This window comes from Lissotriton vulgaris, chromosome 3_1 (genome assembly GCF_964263255.1).
Source record: "Lissotriton vulgaris chromosome 3_1, aLisVul1.2, whole genome shotgun sequence".
In the NCBI taxonomy this organism is placed as follows: Eukaryota; Metazoa; Chordata; class Amphibia; order Caudata; family Salamandridae; genus Lissotriton; species Lissotriton vulgaris.
Window position 1 is genome coordinate 600,325,532 of NC_141689.1, and position 18,615 is coordinate 600,344,146.

An 18,615-nucleotide genomic window follows, 5' to 3' on the forward strand; every position below is an offset into this window, starting at 1 on the left:
AAATTTCACCAAAACATGCTTCCTGCAAGTACAACCTGCAACGTGCTCCTTTAAGAAAAGAACCCAATGATCTGATTGTCGCTTTAAACATCGGAAGATCTACCAGAAACCATTACCCTAAAAAATGATATAAAGCATTGTACAAGGAACTGCTGCAGCTATATCAGCCAGAGACCTCATCAATTAATCTGCTGTGTGGGGGATGTCCTTGGACATTAATTAGAAGACTGCCCCCCTCTGCATTCACTTGTCATTGACCCAAGCAGGAAGGAAAAAATCTTTTAATGGGTGATAGACTCATAGTAGAGGACAGGATGTATGATTGCTGACCTTTGCCAGTCCTCCCATGCAGGGGCGGCTCTAGGCTCATGGCGGCCCTGGGCAGGGAGCGTAGACAGGGGGCCCCGGAAGAGGGGGTCCGGGTGGGGCGGAGTCCCCCCCGGAGCTCAGGAAGGTGTTTTAATAAAAAGTCCAGAAAAGGCGCGAGATGACCAGTAACTGCGGCTGCTCCTACCCTTCCGAATTCGTCTCAGAACGATAAAATTTAGGAGGAGGAGGGTATTGTGACACACGACGTGGCCAGCAGTGGGTAGGGAAAAACAGAAGCCAATCAGGAACCAGGAGGAACGCAGGCGCGGAGGCCAGTGAAGAGGGGGGGGGGCTGGGTGTTTGGAAGTGGAACAGAGCTGGAGGCCGTCAAATCCCTGCTAGGGGCCGTCACGCAAATATGTATCCATCCTCAGAGGAATATTATATGAAGGATATATATTGGCGTAGTGGCCACTGGGGTTTGGTGGCCCTGTGCAGGTGCACAGCTTGGACATGGCTAAGGCCGCCCCTGTCCCATGGTACTGAACTTCCCCATGTGCCATCAGGAACAATTTCCTGCCACCAGAAATGGCATTAAAATCTTCCCCATACTTGCTTATAAACTAGATGTAGCTACTCATTTTGCATAGCTGTGCCCAAAAATGTGCCAAATTGTGATGCTTCGAATTTCACAATTTTGTACAAAACTACATCCAACCATTGCTTACTCCACCAGTTTTCAACTACCGCTTGAAACCCTTTTTGTACAAATAGTCCAGTGTGTTATGCTTAATGACAGCTTTTGATTTCTTCTGTCCTAACCCACAATTCCATGGAAGCAGGATCTTCTTCCATTCAGTTAAAGCCAAATGTTGCATACCTGTAAACCTGCTACAAATATACAGAGCTTAATTTGTAAAAGAATAAGTGCTGGTGGCCGAAGATCTGCTCGGAAGGCTGCGCCAGAGCAATCAAATGTTGGTGCACTGAATAGCGAGTCTGAGTAGTCTTAAATCCACCTCATGCCTCGTTACTCATCTAACAGACACTCACTACCACAATATTTCACTCTGGTAAGTTGTGACGTTTTTCAGTTTATCCGCTTAGTGTGTTTTTCCCTCTCTAGCTGTTGTTCATTCTCCATACATGCCAACAGACCCGTTCAGGTGGGAGACTCCCGATTTTAGAAGCTCAAATGGCTTTATTTTTGCTATTTTCCGCCTAAAATCACTGCTGATACAATATAAATCAATGGGTAAAATAAATGTGCCCATTTTGTTCCCTTTAAATTCTTCCACTTCCATGTTCTAAAATGTTGGCATGTATGATTATTTGATGAGGAAAAATAAGTCCTGTTACCAAAAATGAGTTCCAGTGGCCACCACCGGCAACACCTAACTCATGTTAAGAAGTGCAAATATATTTGTCACAAATATGCACTTCTGAAAACTTAAGTATATAAATACATAAATAGAAGAATCCAAGTAAAATACAATTTCCTAGGCTTTTTTATGTATGGGTTGAGATAAGGTCTATAATACATTTGAGAAGCAGCGAAAGCAGAAGCGGCCTGTGCAGGTAAGAGTGGTGAGGAGGGGTGGGGAGGAGGGACTCGACAGATGGCGACGAAGAAAAAGTATTTGAACAATTTTCCCTCTTTGTTGTCTGTCTAGTCTCTCCCACCCCGCCCCATCGCTCTTACCTACACAAGCTGCTCCTGCAAAAGACCTGTTATTTTGAGTCATCTGTAATATTCTAGATGTCCTCTGTAGACCTGACCAATGGAAGTGTGGGTGCGACAATGACTAACTTCAACAAGATCATAGAGACAGCAAAAGTAAAATCACATGCCCTTTAATACTCGACAATAAGACAAGAACTATAACGCCGTCTCTGTCCTCATTTTATGACGAACACTGGCTCACTATAAATCAGTGGAAACCATATAATGCACAGCAGATAGGAAATCCCAAGTTTTCATGAGCTGTGTCTGAGTTATTTACATGTCAGGTATGCTTGCCATGTGACTGCAGGACTTTAAGAATTAATCCTGACGGATCACCTCTTCTGCAAGGCGAGTTGGGCTTTGACAAAGTCAGGGCTGAAATGTGAATGACTACGCCCCAGACTGGGAGGGAGGGGGATCAATGCCTAATAAACGGTGGTAGGTATTGCCTCGGTTACTTATAGGTAATCTTCAATATTCCGAGTCTTTGTCTTCCTCGCCACAGTATTCACTCAGGAGCCTCTGGCTCCACACAGAACTCCAAGTATAAAACAAAAAAAACGCTCTAGTCTCTCTCTCCCTCCTCCAAGATGGCCCCCAGTGGCTCCAGCCAATCCCATAAAGGGATACAGATACACCTAATCGACCTGAAAAACCAAGCCGCAGACATGAAGCCACCACCAGGGCCGGGAGGGAAGGGAAACTATACTGTGGCGAGGAAGACAAGGACTCGGAGCAATGAAGATTACCGGCAAGTAACCGGGGCATTACCTCCTCATCCATCTTCCTCGCCACAGTATTCACTCATGAGCTGATACCAAAGTAAAATCAGCTTCATGCAAGGAAAAAAGGCCACACCATCAATGCAGCAAAAACACAGTTTAATAACAAGAGGCATAACAACCAAAAAGGACAACCTCTCAAGGAACCCTCGCAGACAGAACAGAAGAGGCAAATGAAACAAAACCCACACCCCCAATATGAAGGCGGTAATGGGACATGAAGGTATGAGGGGATGACCATGTAGCAGCCCTGCAAACATCCTCCATGGACACCCTTTGAAAGCAGCCCACAACACAGCAACAGACCTGGTGGACCGACCTTGAACCGGAAGAGAGGGAACCTCAACAACAGAGTCAGAAGCCAACATATTGGCCTCTTTGATCCAACGACTGACCGTGGAGAGTGAGGGTTTCAGGCCCTGACGCGATGGACAAAAATTGACAAATAAATTGTCCACGTTACAAAAGGAAGACGTGCGTGACAAATAAATCAATAAGGCACGACGAACATCCAAGAGGTGCAAAAGGCAATCCTCATCCGAGGAAGGATCAGGGCAAAGAACCGGAAGAACCACCTCCGCAGACCCGTGAAAATAAGAATCCACCTTAGGCACAAATGTAGGATGAGGGCGCAAGACCACACAATCCGACAGAATGACCAAAAATGGGGCAGACCGCAGGAATGCCCCCAATTCCCCAATACGCCTGGCAGAAGCAATAGCCACAAGAAAAACGACCTTGAGCTTCAAAAACTTCAAGTCCACTGATTCCAATGGTTCGAAAGGAGCCAACTGCAAGGAACGCAACACCAACGGAAGGTCCCAAGGTGGAGGACACAGGATAGGATGGGAACGCTGGAAGGACAGATATTTAAAAAGACGTGTCACCAAAGGGGAAATAGAAACCAAAGGGAGGACATGAAATGCCCGAATGGCAGCCCACTGAGCCCGAAGAGTCGAAATGGCCAAGCCCAACACAAATCCATCATTTAAAAAATCCAGAATGCGAGCCGGGTCCAAAGAAGCCACCGACAGCCCGTGACCGACACACCAAGAAGCAAAATTATCCCAATGTTTCGCATAGGACGTCAGTGTAGAAGGCCTCCGGGACTGCTGAATGACCCCAGCCACAGTCATAGAACAACCTTCACGCATCAGAGAATCCCTCTCAAGAGCCAGGCCCGCAGACCCAGGGAACGGAACACAGGCAGAGGAAGAAGAGGACCCATCAGAGGGTAAGGCACGAATGGTAAGGCCCACCCCGGAGACACAGCCAATTCCAACAGCAGGGGATACCAAGGTCGACGTTTCCAACCCGGAGCAATCAGAAGTACAAAGGATCCCTCCCTCTTGATCTTTTGCAAGACCGCCTGAATCAGGGGAACAGAGGGATGGCATACAACTGACCCTCCGGCCAAAGGAACGACAGAGCGTCCACTCTCCAGGCATCCCGGCAAGGCATAATCGTGCAAAAGCAGCGGATCTTGGCATCGTACTGGGAAGCGAACAGTTCCACAATCGGAGAGCCAAACCTCCTCCGCAACCTCCTGAACATCAAATGTGTGAGGGACAAAGACCCCATGGAAGGAAACACCCGGCTCAGACAATCTGCCACAGTGTTCTCCGGACCCGGCAGGTAAATGGCAGACAGGGACACCAGGTTCACCTTCGCCCAACAACAAATCCGACGGCTGAGGCAACTGAGGGAACAAACCCTGCACCTCCCTTGATGGTTCACATAAGACATCACCACCTGATTGTCCATTCGGACTTGCACATGGTGACCCTGAAGAAGATCCGAGAAATCCAGTAGACCCAAAAGGACGGCCTTCAGCTCTTTGTAGTTGAAAGAACAAGACAATACTGACCGAGGCCAAACCCCCTGAGTCGTTGAATCCCCAGAGTAGCACCCCACCCCAGCAGGCTGGCATCTGTAGTGAGACCTCGGTTGGGGACAATTAGAAAGGGGCAGCCCATGGACAGATGACCCTCGTCCAACCACCAACCCAGGACCACCCAAACAGCCTCCCACATAGGAACCAAAACACTCATATCGAGGGAACAGGGGTCCCAATGCAACAAAATGTGGGAAACCACCGGGTACATGTGGAGGCAAGCCCATGGCACCGTCAACAAAGACGCCAACATCAGACCCTGAACCCTCAACCACAGGCTCACAGGATGAGAAATCCCCAACAACAGGGAACGAACTGCAGACATCAGAGATAGAATCCGGGGAGGGGGCAGGAACACCATCCCCAAACGAGTCTTGAACAGAGCCCCAATGAAAGTTAATCCCTGCGCAGGAACTAGGGAGGACTTCGGCACATTCACAAGGAAACCGTGATGCTCCAGGACATGGCACACTCTCTGGACATGCAACTACGCCTTAGAAAGAGAAGAACCAGAAATTAAAATGTTGTTCAGATAAGGAAAAACACTAATGCCCTCCCCATGCAAATGTCCAATAAGAGGAGCCAGAATCTTAGTAAAGATCCTGGGAGAAGAGCAGAGTCCAAAAGGTAATACCTGGAACTGGTAATGATGACCCAGGATGCAAAACCGGAGAAACCGCTGAGAGGCGGGATGAACAGGCACATGCAGATAAGCATCTCCCAAGTCTATGGACGCTAGGAAATCGCCCTGAGACACCAGAGGAGGGATCAATTGTAGCAAAACTATTTTGAATTTCTGGCGAGGGATGAAAGTATTGACCCACTTCAGGTCCATCACAGGCCGAAGATCTCCGGTGCGTTTGGACACCAGAAACAGGATGGAATACACGCCTAACCCCAACTGATCGCTGGGCACAGGAATCACCACATTTTTGACCACCAGGGAATCGATGCCTTCCAAAAGCGCCAACCGTCTTAGAGGGTCTCTGGGACAAGGTGTGGATCTGAAACAGTCTGGGGGAGTCTGGGTAAACCCAAGATGAACACCCTTTGAAACCACTTGAAGAACCCACAGGTCTGACACAGTCGCTCGCCAAGAGTCCATGAAGCAAGTGTGAGGCGACCCCCAAAATGACCCATACCAGGAGCGATCCAGTCACGAGTTTGAAGCAGGAGAGGAGGAGGCAGAAGCCCCGGAGAACCGGGATTTATCAAAGGAAGGAGCACCCCGGCCACGCCCCCTTCCACGAAAGGGCTGACCAGCCCGACCCCTCCTAGAAGGACCAAAAGCCCTCTGAGAACCAAAAGCACGGAAGCGACCAGCCCTCTTAGGAGCGAATAGTTTATGGTCCTCCGCCGTCTTCTTCACCATCTCATCCAAAGGGGAACCAAAAAGCTTAACCCCAGAAAAGGGGATCTTCATCAGGAGACCTTTCTGCGCAGCATCAGCCTTCCAGGAGCGAAGCCACAGCTGACGCCTCATAGCCACAGAAGACCCAGCGGCAGAAGCCGCCGCCCCTAAAGAATCAAAAGAGACATCCGAAAGCAGGCGAACCTGCTGCTCCATCATCGCCAGGGTAGAAGATATATCCTCCCCCTGGTCCAACAATTCTGACAGAGACTGAAAATCCTTAAGCAAGGACTGGATCGTGTAAGAGGAATAGGCCGCCGCCCGAATGGAAAAGTTAGCAGCCGCAAAAGTGCACTTCACAGCACCATCCACCTTCCGATCTACAGGGTCAGCAAGAGGAGAATCTTCAGAGACCACAGTCCCAAGAGACGTCATACTGGCCATCAAGGAATCCACCTTGACCGAGGAAGGAAATTTTACCGCAAAATCCTGCAGAGGATAGCGCTTATTCAGGAAACGAGGAAAAGAGCCCTTGTCCACATCTTCCATTCAGTTTCCAACACCTTCAACACCGAAGAATGAAGGGGCAATGAATCAGGTTTAGGACGCTGAGACTGAGAAAATAAATCATCCTCCAGAGGCACAACAGAGTCAAGGAAAACCACGTTTTTGCGTATGTGACATAGCACCTCCTTAAGGTCGGCACCCTGCACAAAACGACCCTTGACATCAACATCTTCCTCAGCGTCAGAGTCAACAGCCGGAACGCCATCAACCCGCGCCTTCTTGTCAGGAGGAACAGGAACTATATCTTTCAAGGCAGCTGCCACCGCAGAATTTATCATTTTCTGCAATAATTCCAAAGAAGGAACAGACATTCCAGAACCAGAAGCCTCCAAGGAGTCAGGAGCAGACAAACTTGAAGAACCACCCTCCATGTCACCAGCCACGAGTGAAACAACACTAGCAAGGGCCAGAAACACCTGAGCGTGTAAAATAGCCTGAAGGTCGCTAAGCAACCATAGCAAACGCCCATTGACACGCCCCCAAAGGAAGCATAAAAAAGCAGGAAGAAATGCGTGCAACCGCTAATGAGGCCCCAGACCGAGAGAAGCATGAACACAAAAGCAGGAAACAGGGACGCTCCTCGTCGCCTCCAACACACAGAACAGCCCCAAGGTAAGCATCTGCAAATCGTCAAGAAATAAAACACCTGGCCGTGCAAAGTCTGTGAATCAGGATGTGCGGTTGGCAAGGGGCGCACACCAGCAACCACTCCCCACTAAGCAGGAAGCGCAGGTGCGGCCCTCACGGAGCGGTAACACTGAGCGAACTTGCATCAAAAAGCACCACAAGTCCGCTAAAGCAGGACAAGGCGCCTGGCAAAAGAAGGGGGGAACAAATACAAATAAAAAATAAAAAACGAAGTACAACACAACATCTAACTTCCCCCCAACTAAATATTCAAGGCCACAAGGGGTTGCTCAAGCAAGACCCCAGCCCCACTCACCTGACCAGCAGGGAACACAGCACTCGGAGTAGTGCAGAAAAAAAGAACAGGTCGATTAGGTGTATCTGTATCCCTTTATGGGATTGGCTGGAGCCACTGGGGGCCATCTTGGAGGAGGGAGAGGGAGACTGGAGCGTTTTTAAAAAAATTATACTTGGAGTTCTGTGTGGAGCCGGAGGCTCATGGGTGAATACTGTGGCGAGGAAGACGGACGAGGAGGTAATGCAGGGGTAGTGTTAGTAACGGGCCAGCCATGGCTCATATTACTGGGTCTGCGCCAAACCTCAATTCATATACTAAAATGCATGCATTGCAGATCACCCTTTGCTTGTTTGCTTCTTGGTTCTAGTTTCTGCTTTCTACCTCTCCACTGTCTCAAGTCTCCGACTGAATGCCTTTGAAGGGGACTTTGAAGGGAAGCCAGAAGTTTTTAACTTTCCTTTTGATCATCTGTTCACACTCATATGGGCAATTTGAGTGGTCATGGAACCTCAGGAAATGTGTCTGTTGTTCTTGTTGGTTTATAAACTATTAAGTAAGTGGAGAGGTCTTGTAGCTAACCTACCTAATGTACAATTCACTTCAACCTTAAGAAGGAGGAAACCTAGGATGTGGCTGCTCATATCATATATTTCCTCCAGGTCCCAGGGCCCCTGGACAACTTCTAGGGCTTTTGTCAATCTTATGCAGCCTTCAGGGATGCTTGCTCAGCTGCTATTCCGGTATAAGGGGAACTGTTCACAAATTATGACGCGGGCCGTTTGCCATTTTTGTTCACTTTTATCTTACATGTAATTGGCCTTGCTAGAAAGTATGGCAGCAAAATGTAACTTGGGTAAAAAAATGTGGGGGTGCATTTTGGTAATAACTCGAGGATGACCTTTCAAACCCTATAAATATTTTTATTTATTACAGCGCTCAGCATACACTTGATTAGTTCCCTTCCCTGTGGGAGTGGTTGATGACTTTAATCCCATGTTCATAGTTCGGTCTATGCATAGGTTTAACTCCAGCTTTTGTGTCCTCAGAATACTTCTGCAGTTAGTACCCCTTGGCCTTGTCAGCATTTCATAGCCATTTGCATCTGTAGTTCTGAGGAGTCAACAGAGCATCTAGCCCAGCAAGTTTACTCTCAGTTGACTGCAGACACAGCCTTCAGGCAGGCTTATTGTGTCTGAAGTAAAAGTCCTTTGCGAGGTATTATTTTAACGTGGATTTTTTCTGCCTTCTATGTTAAAGCTTAGTATGTATTGGGTGTTTCCTCTAGGCATAAGAACTGGTTTAAGGAACAAGGATGAGAATGGTAATAATTCGGGATTTTACAATCACCTCCGACAATCCTCATCTCTGATTCTCCTCTCATAGAGCCAGTGAGTTATAGAGACATTAGGTTTTCCCATATTATATTATGTTTGCTGCAACCTATATTACATTATGTTGTGTTATGTGGCTTTTATTCACAGAATGTGCTCCATTTATTTTGCCTGATTGATTTGCTGCAGAGTTTGCATGTAGCTGAGGGTTTACTCAAAAGGGTTGCGGACTCTGTGTGTGTGGGGGGGGATTCCCTGGACATGCCCTGACCCCATGATTAAGTGAGGTGTGGAATAAATGCAGCGTTTTCCCCGTAGAAGTGTTATGCACGTTTTTGTAATATTATGGAGTTAGCATAGGTTTCCGTTGTCTCTGCCATGTTGATCACAGTGAAGGTGCAGGTCTTCTGACTCACCCCTAAACCCAAGTACGCTGTGACCCTGTGGTCTCACTGGTCCATCCCTTTATGGGCTGGTTTCACACACTGAAGTCAAAACAAGTACTAAGAGATTATGGTAAACTTCCTTGTATCTTACAAAAATCTAAGTCCCATGAAGTAAACTAGTCTTCACTTCCAGCAACTCTGTCGACATGTTTTAGTGTCCCACTTCAGTCTTACGTGTACCTTACCCTGGGAAAGTGGTGCCTAGAGTAATCTTTAATAATATTAGATGGGCTTAATAGCTCAATATTTATTTTCAACATGGAGTTAATTAATTCACTTGCACTCTTCTTCTATATTACAATCACAATAGAGGGACATTTTAAAAAATACTTGTATTCTACCCCGACACGTCCTGGTTCTTAAAACTTTTTATGCATAGGACCCTATGTTCCTCCTTGTATTTCCCAGGTCCATCGAAATTAAAAGTGAGGGAGGGCCATAGCAGGTCCTGGCTTTTCTACCCAGACACTTTTCCTACGGAAACCAAGTGAAATGTCCAGGTGAAACTCCGGAAATGGTTTAAGCACGTGGGAATCGGTCCGGAAACACAGACTCCTGCCTCTTATCTGCCATCTGCTTCTGATTAGAGGTGACCGACCCCGTGAATTACTGATGACTGCAATATCCCGTTATCTAGTTACATGAGGTGCATTTCTTAGCGGACTATGTCATGTGGTATTTGCCACAGAAATTGAGGAAATATGGTATGCAAAAAATAGAAACTGATCACACTCACCTCATCCACCGCTTTTTGACAAAATCCTCCGCCGCCAATAGTTTTATTTTTAATCTTTCATTATAGTTACTTCACAGTTACAACTTGGCACCTGCATGATAAAAAACATAAGTATAGTTTGAATTCCACTGCAGAAAACACAAAGGAGGTATCATTCAAATGTGCGTGCAGTGTATTAGAAGGCTTTGTATACAATCATGGTGGATCCTAGAGAGCAATTACTGCATCAGTTCACCCTATTACAATGCTATTAAATCAATGACCAACTAATACACAATCAAACATAGAGTAAAGTTAAAACAAGTGTTAAAGTCAGTTTATGCACAGCATTTAAATCTCTTGGGGCTTAAAATGACAGTGGAAGGGTTGTAATAAAACCAACAAATGGCAAGTCCCGCCCATTGGCAGTGTGTATCTTGGAGTACATTATATAAGTAAATATGTCGAATAAGGGTCTGAATTAGGGGTGAGCATTAGTGGGATATCTGAAAAAAAAACACTGTCCGCCCACTGCTGAAAGGTTTAGTCAATCCTTTTGATATGCCCTCGAGCATTCTATTGTTACTATCATCCCAATATCCATAGTATAGTTATCAAACCAAAAAACCAGAAAAGCAATATTAAAGTGTTTTGAGTTTTTTGGGCAATTGTATACTAACAAGGCCACAATACTGTGAAGTTGTGAAACATAAAAATGTTTACTCTGCATAAAAAGGGAGATTCGTCTTACTGGAGCTTGAGGCAGAGAAGGAGATACTAGAAATGTAAGCATTTATCTGAAACTCTGACAGGGAGTTTCATTAGCTTTGGTCTATAATTGTATTGTTTTCAAAATACAAGTTAGATAGCGCTTGGATTGGTTAATATTCCCCTTGGTGTTAAACTAGCAGGGTCGGCTCCTCCACTAGGGCAGAGGAGCGTCGCCCCACTGCTTGCAGTGCGAGAAGCAGAAACATAAAAGGGTAATAACTACCATTTTATGTTTCTGCTTCTCGCACTGTGCGAAAGCAGAAGGGATTGGATACGGGCGCGCGGGTCGGCTGGGAAAATTGATGACATTTATTATTTAAGTGTTAGAGATGAGGGTCACTAGTTGGCAAGGGTTTGCACCTTGTCCAAGAAGAGACTCTTCTTCCTAGGATAAGGGAGTTACACTTCAAAAATAACCCCTGCTCACCCCCTTGGTAGCTTGGCATGAGCAGTCAGGCTTATCTCAGAGACAATGTGTATAGCATTTGCACATAACTCACAGTAATACAGTGAAAACACTATAAAAGGAGACCACATTTGGAAAATAGCCACTATTTAACCCTGTAAAACTGTGGGACTCATAGTTAGGCTCGCGGGCTGCCTATGCCTGGCAAGCTTTAATTGGCAGCCCACGGAACTTGCCTTGCTGTTTCTACATTTCCAGTGAGGCCAGCAGTAAACACAGAAGATGACCTCAGAAGCATATGTAGTGAATACTGTTAAATAGGTATTCACTACGTATGCTCCTGCGGCCATCTTCTGTGTTTACTGACGGCCTCTGTGACCTCAGGGCACCGTTGTAAAGCTTCCCAAAGGGCCCTTTAAAAGTCACCTGTAAGAGCTTTCACAGCTGACTTTTAAAGGTCCTTTTGGGAAGCTTCCTGTTTGGACAGAGACAGATAGAGGCAGAGACAGATTGAAACAGAGAAAGACAGAGACAGACATACAGACAGAGACAGATAGAGACAGAAAACGATAGAGACAGAGACAGATAGACACAGATACAGACAGACTTAGATAGAGACAGAGACAGATAGAGACAGAAACAGATAGAGACAGACAGAGAGAGAGACAGACAGACAGAGACAGAGAGACAGACAGACAGAGACAGATAGAGATAGACAGAGAAAGACAGAGAAAGAGAGATAAAGGCATAGACAGATAGTGACAACAGATAGAGACAGACAGACAGATAGAGACAGATAAAGACATAGACAGTTACAGAGATAGATACAGAGACAGATAGAGACAGATACAGAGACATAGATAGAGAAAGAGAGAGACAAGGACAGACAGACACAGATAGAGTTAGAGACAGACAGAGAGAGATAGACAGACAGAGCCAGACAGACAGAGATAGACAGAGACTGATAGAGACAACAGATAGAGACAGATAGATATAGAGAGAGACAGGGACAGACACAGACAGAGACAAATACAGATAGAGACAGACAAGAGAGAGACAGAGACAGACAGAGACAGATAGAGACAAACAGAGACAGGTAGAGACATAGACAGAGACAGAGATAGAGATAGAGATAAATAGAGACAGATGGAGATAGACAGAGAGAGATAGAGAGATAGAGAGAGAGATAGAGAGATAGATAGATAGATAGAGAGAGAGAGAGAGAGAGAGAGAGAGAGAGAGAGAGAGAGAGAGAGAGAGAGAAGAGAGATAGAGAGAGAGAGAGCTATATAGAGAGCGAGCTAGAGAGGGATAGAGAGATATAGAGCTAGAGCTAGATAGAGAGAGATAGAGCGATACATAGATAGAGATAGATAGAGAGTGAAAGATGGAGAGCTAGAGATAGATAGAGAGGGATAGAGATAGAGAGAGAGAGCTAGATAGACAGATAAATAGAGAGAGAGAGCAATAGATATATAGAGATTTAGATTAAGAGATAGATAGATAGATAGATAGATAGATAGATAGATAGATAGATAGATAGATAGATAGATAGATAGATAGATAGACAGACAGACAGACAGACGGACGGACGGACGGACGGACGGACGGACGGACGGACGGACGGACGGACGGACGGACGGACGGACGGACGGACGGACGGACGGACGGACGGACAGACAGACAGACAGACAGACAGACAGACAGACAGACAGACAGACAGACAGACAGACAGACAGACAGACAGACAGACAGACAGACAGACAGACAGACAGACAGACAGACAGACAGACAGACAGACAGACAGACAGACAGACAGACAGACAGACAGACAGACAGACAGACAGACATGTGTATGCTGGGTCTGGTGGCTCAGTGGAATAATGTGTCCGCTGAAGTAGCCTGTGTTCGATCTCATGGTCACAGGTTTTTTTCCGTTGCTGTAGCCTTGCCCCCCCACTGACCCCGCTCCCACCAGTGCGGCTTTCAGCCACAACCACACTGTAAATTTGCCCCCCCCGAGAGAAAGTTTGTGAGTACCCATGGTGTAAAACAAGACCAAAACGACAAAAATCCAACATAAAGTTATTCAAGAATATCAATAATCAAAAATAGACTTTAGAAATAGTTCATTGAAGTGGATAGCTCTGTCCTGGGCTCCCACTGCGGTGTGAACCAACAAATCCCATGGTTCCGTCCGACCGCTGCAGTGCGACCGTGGTGCGGTTTCGGAAGACCCTCAAACAGTCTAATTTGTTTTAGCCGACCGCGGCAGTGCAGGCCGGCTGCGTCGGAAATCAAGGCTGCGGTGTGAATGGAGAGGTGCGGTGTGCAGTGCTCTCAGGTCTCAGTGCAGGCAGTGACTCGGTGGTGGTCGTCCAGCGGCATCGGTAGGTCTGAGACACCTTTGAACGGCTACTTGTGTGGGTGGCACAACCAATGCTGCAAGCCCACGAGTAGCATTCGATTTACAGGCACCGCACTAGGGACTTACCAGTAAATCAAAGGTCCCAATCATGGAAAACCAATCATAACACAATTTCCAGTAGAAGCACTTGCCCCTTATCTCTGAATAGCAATGAAAAAGTGTGCAGAGACACTAAACCAACAAAAACAAGGTCCAGCACACCATCAAAATCAGGAAGTCAGGAACCAAAAAGATGGGAAACACACCAAAAGATGCCAGGTCTAACATTAAGCAGTTCCATTTGAATAGGAAAATGCTCTTTTCCCGATGGGAAAATATTTTGTTTCGAGGGAAAACTGATGACCTGTTACACACAAACAATTATATGGATAAGTGAGGCTGGTTCAGTGGCAGGCACCCCGTGATGTCAGGTTGCACTGGCTCAATATCTTTCATTTCTATGTTCTTCCATAAGGGAAGGAGGTGCATGGAATGTGAGTGGTGCATGTCATTCTTCCTCAGTGCATGGTTTTGTTATACCTCTTAGTGGCCCTAATGGATCACCTGTGACCTGCGAGGAGAATCAAAGCATTAAGGTGATGGAGTGGTGGGCGAACAAGTGACACTGTGGAATATATATGGGTGTAGTTTAAACACTATAAGAAAGGAAACTTTATTGCATGATTTAAAAAAACCTTTGCAAATTACAAAATATAAAAATATTAAAAGTATACATATAAAAGAGAATGTGAGATCCAGTCCAGTGTAGATAAAAGTGGCAGGTGGACCTTGCCGAGTTGTTAAGCTAATGGTTCACAGGTTTGGGTCCCATCACAAAAAAAATTCTGCTTGATCCAAAAACCTTGCTAGGGCACAGTTTAATTTGGGGTTTCCGAGGATCAAAGCATGCCAGAACTGCTGCTCTGCACGATCTAACCATGTTTATATTCCAGAGTTTCTTTAAGAGGGACTTTCTTTCATGTAGCCGGTTTGGACAGAGGCATAGGATGTGTATAATGTCTTCTTTATGATTCCCACAAAGTCAACAGTGTTCGTGGCCGTGATCTCTTTTCCATTTTGGCAAGTGACACGACAAGTTGAGGACTCCCATTCTCAATTTTAAGAAGCTTAGTTTTGTTCGTGCATTGAATGATAAAGTTAGATACTGCTGTGGGATCAGCTGGACGTAGGATTGCAAGGTCATCCAGCCGTGACTTCTTTTTGCTAGCCGAGCCTTGTCTTCCACTGAAGAAAGTTTTTTTGCACTTATTTTTGCTAGCCATTTAAATTCGTTTTGGCTTACTTGCAGGTTCCAAAGGTCATTCAGGCCTAGAGTTCTTAAACCTTTTTCCTAATAATCATGCCCTGCTCGCCATAGGTTCGTGTTGAGACAAGCCCATAGGTGTTGAGCTAGGCTGCCTTCCTTCGATGACCTCAATTTGTGACAGCACATTAGAAAACTCATGGCTCTGGCCAATAGTTGATTGCAGATGCCCAGTTCCAACCTGATTTGGGCCGGTGATGTTTGAGTTGGTAGCTTAAACACTGTTCTATAGATTTTTGCGATGATTTTATCCAATTGGCCACTGTCTGATCCTTTTAGCACCTCGCTTCCGTAGGTTAATGTTGGAATAATTTTAGCCTGCACGACCTGCATTGTTGGAGCAAATGTTGGGCCAAGTAGCTTCTTATGTATGGTACTGATTGCAAAAGCAAGTGCTGCACCCTTCTTTTTTTGTTCTTCTAGATGGGTTTTGTATCTGCCGTTGTTATTAAAAAGGACCCCAAGGTACTTATGGCAGGATTCAACCCATAGACCAACCCGCAGACTGAGAGCTGCGAGCAGGGACCGTACTGCACTCGTCAGCGTTGAAAACTTACAGAAGAACTTTGCTCTTCAAGTATTGAAACTATTGTCTCTTGGATTTTGTCAAACTTGGAAACAGTAATAATATACGCTGTATATGTGGAAATAGCCTTGAAAAAGCCCCGGCGCAACTCGCCAATAGGGGGCGAAACACGTGTCGGCTGTCCATGTCTCACTAAAAAATAATAAAGATGTCACACTGCAACCTGAAATAGTTCTGTCCTTTATATGACGATTTGAAAGAACGGATATTAATCCAAACAAGTACAATCGTGATTTCTCATGGAGTACACACTCTCCACCTTTCAAACTTGTATCGCTTTATGAAGCTCAAGAGGTCCAGAGCTTCGAGTGTGTCTCCATCTACCTACAAAAGCAGCTTATCAAAGCGTTGTTTAAACCTTAGAATCCTTGGACCTTTCCTGTCTTGCTAGTAACTTATGGCAGTTGGATTCAGCAATGCTTTCCCGGTTTAGGACCCAAACCAGCTTCTTTGCCCTTCTTGGACGTACCACCAACATTTTTGTCTTCTTGTTGTTAATCTGGAGCTCGTTCTTGTTTGAGTATTCGGAGGTTGCGTCCATGAGTCTTTGCATGCCAATCTTTGTTTTGCTAAGAAGGACCACATCGTCAGCATACAGAAGGTTTGACAACACGAAACCAGCTACTTTGGGAGCATGGGAATTTAACTTGTTTAAGGCTTCCGGAAAGTCTGATAGAAACAAATTGAAGAGTGTGGGGGCCAGGACACATCCTTGTTTTAGGCTTTTTGTCGTCAGAATTGGGCGTGATAGTCTAGAACCGTCCCCAATCTTGATCCTGACCCATGTGTCCTGATGCAGAAGCTGCATGGCTCTTAAGAGGTCATTTGGGATGTTTAATCTGGAAAGCTTCTGCCAGAGCTTTCCCCTGTTCACGTTGTCGAAGGCGGCTTTGTAATCGATGAATCCCATGTAGAGTGGACAAGAACTGAACTGTGGAATAAATATGGGTGTATTCCATCCGCCACATTTTAGGAAAAAATACCACCAACCTGCAAGTGCATGAGAAAACTATGAGCCCATTCCTTCACTGCATGAATCCATAGACTAGGTGGCTGCACTGTCAACTAGAGACTGAACCAATCATACTTTGAGAGTGGAAGATTATGTTATAAGAGTAGAGGTGATGATACCTGAGAGGAATTGGCAGTAGACTGAATAGTGGACTACTGATTGGGTGATAGACTCCATAATAGCATTTTCCTACTCATCCCTCCTCCTCTAGTCTCCCTTTTACCTGCCACTATTTCTTCAGGTACTCTGAAAACACCCTAAACCTAGAAGACATCCTTCCCCAACTAGGCAAGAGAGGAGCACATGCCATTGTGGGGCAGCAATAGTGGTTACGGATGTACCTGATGTTGCTTCAACACTTCACATAAATTCCCACCAATCCCTTTGATTCTTGTTTCACTTCATCTTTCACTCTCCTTCATTTCCCATTTCCTTTAAAGCAGTTACTTATTCTTTACCAATAGATGAGACCATCCAAAGGTTATTAAAGCATGTTTCTTTCCTATCTTATTAATTCCTTTACCTGTGTGGTTTAAAACCATGGCCCAGCTCACTGAGTCTGGTTTAACATTTGTAAAAGAAGAGTCGTCTTCAGGTACACCACAGTCTCATGGACACAGTGAAAAACTTTGTTCGCATGATGCTCTTATTTGCCCTCTGTCCATCTACTGATTTAATTCATCATTTGAACATCCCATACCTGGCCCCTTCGTGAGCCTTTAGGACCAACACCTGCAGCTTGTATAATTGCATTTAGCGCCCATTTCCCAGGCCAGTTCCAATTTTCCTTTGGTGGTTTTTTCTTGCTTTTATTTTTTGATATAATTGAATCCTGCTTGCGCCTTATGTTCTTTTCATGCAGACTCTGCTTGGAAGCTACAAAACCTGCTCAAAGAATTGTTTGACCTTGTTGCAATTTCAGATTATCGAAGATCAGTCAAGCCTTTGAATGTGACTTTGCTGCAACCGCTCTACCCATCCCGCCAACACGGGTATGCAAACCTGCCATCTTCAGAATTTGACAAAACACTTAATCCTGAAAATTCCCATAACAAGCTCCACAATTTCTAATAATACTAAATAATATTGTGTCTCCTGTGCGTGCTATGAACTGCCACTGAGCAATAATCTTTAACTCAGCAATGCCCAAAATGGCTTTGTCCAACCCAAGGAATTTCAGCACATTTCATTTTCAGAGGCAGATCAGACTGACTGCCTTCTGAAGGCCTTTACTCCACACTGACTGGCTGATAAGGAAAGGCAACATCATGAGATGGTCTAGGAGTCAACCAGCAGGGGGCGACAGATGTTTCCTACTAGCAGCAAATGCGCTCCAATTGCCAGTGAAAGGTGACAGGAACATGTCACTTGGACTATGAAGGCACATGTTCAGCATGCGTGTCTTGTGCTCGAAGAATATTGCAGTAAAAAAATCAGTATGTTAAATGAAAAAGCTCATATTGTTCATTTAGGTTATTCATGAGGTAGTGCTTGGGCCCCTTGCCCACTACCGTCACCCGGACGTGGCTTGTCACAGCTTTCCCTGAGTCTTATGCCTCTTCATCTGCTACTGATTGTTATCATTCTTGATACAATTGGGGGAGTTTCAGGACCTCGACAGGGGTACGAGACAATAAATCGACAATGTATTTTTTTACACGCTTAGCAGAGAAAAGGAGAAGTAATTGGCCCTTAAGTAGGGAGCATGAAGTTGCGGTATTTCCCCCCACAAATTAAGCGAAGGTTTCATCAAAACTTGACAACCTTTGGGAAATAGATGTTGCAGAAACGTCTATGAAAAAAGTTTCGCTGAAAATATTTGTGCAAAAACCTTCTGTGAGAATTTCCGTCCTTAGACAATTTTCCATGAAGTTGACAAACTTTCAAATTATTCACAACGTGCGAAGTTTGTGAACTTTGCAAAACGTCACAAGTGAATGTCGCACACTCATACATATTCGTCCGAACGTTGTGCTGTTGTTGAGGTGCACATTTGTCATTGCATTGCTGTGGTGCTTCATTTCCAACAATTGGGCAACCGCTTTCCTGCTCAAACCCTTTCC

The 18,615-nt window shown here is 45.4% G+C and overlaps 1 protein-coding gene across 9 annotated transcripts in view; it reads right to left on the bottom strand.

The window, feature by feature from the left end:
* The window catches only part of MEF2C (myocyte enhancer factor 2C), a 514,750-nt gene that overhangs the window by 350,029 nt on the left and 146,106 nt on the right, over positions 1-18,615 (bottom strand). For all 9 annotated transcript variants that reach the window (XM_086960881.1, XM_086960896.1, XM_086960887.1 and 6 more), the window contains exon 2: positions 10,068-10,158. The gene's annotated coding sequence lies outside the window, so the exon portion shown is untranslated. The remainder of the gene's footprint in view (positions 1-10,067; positions 10,159-18,615) is intronic.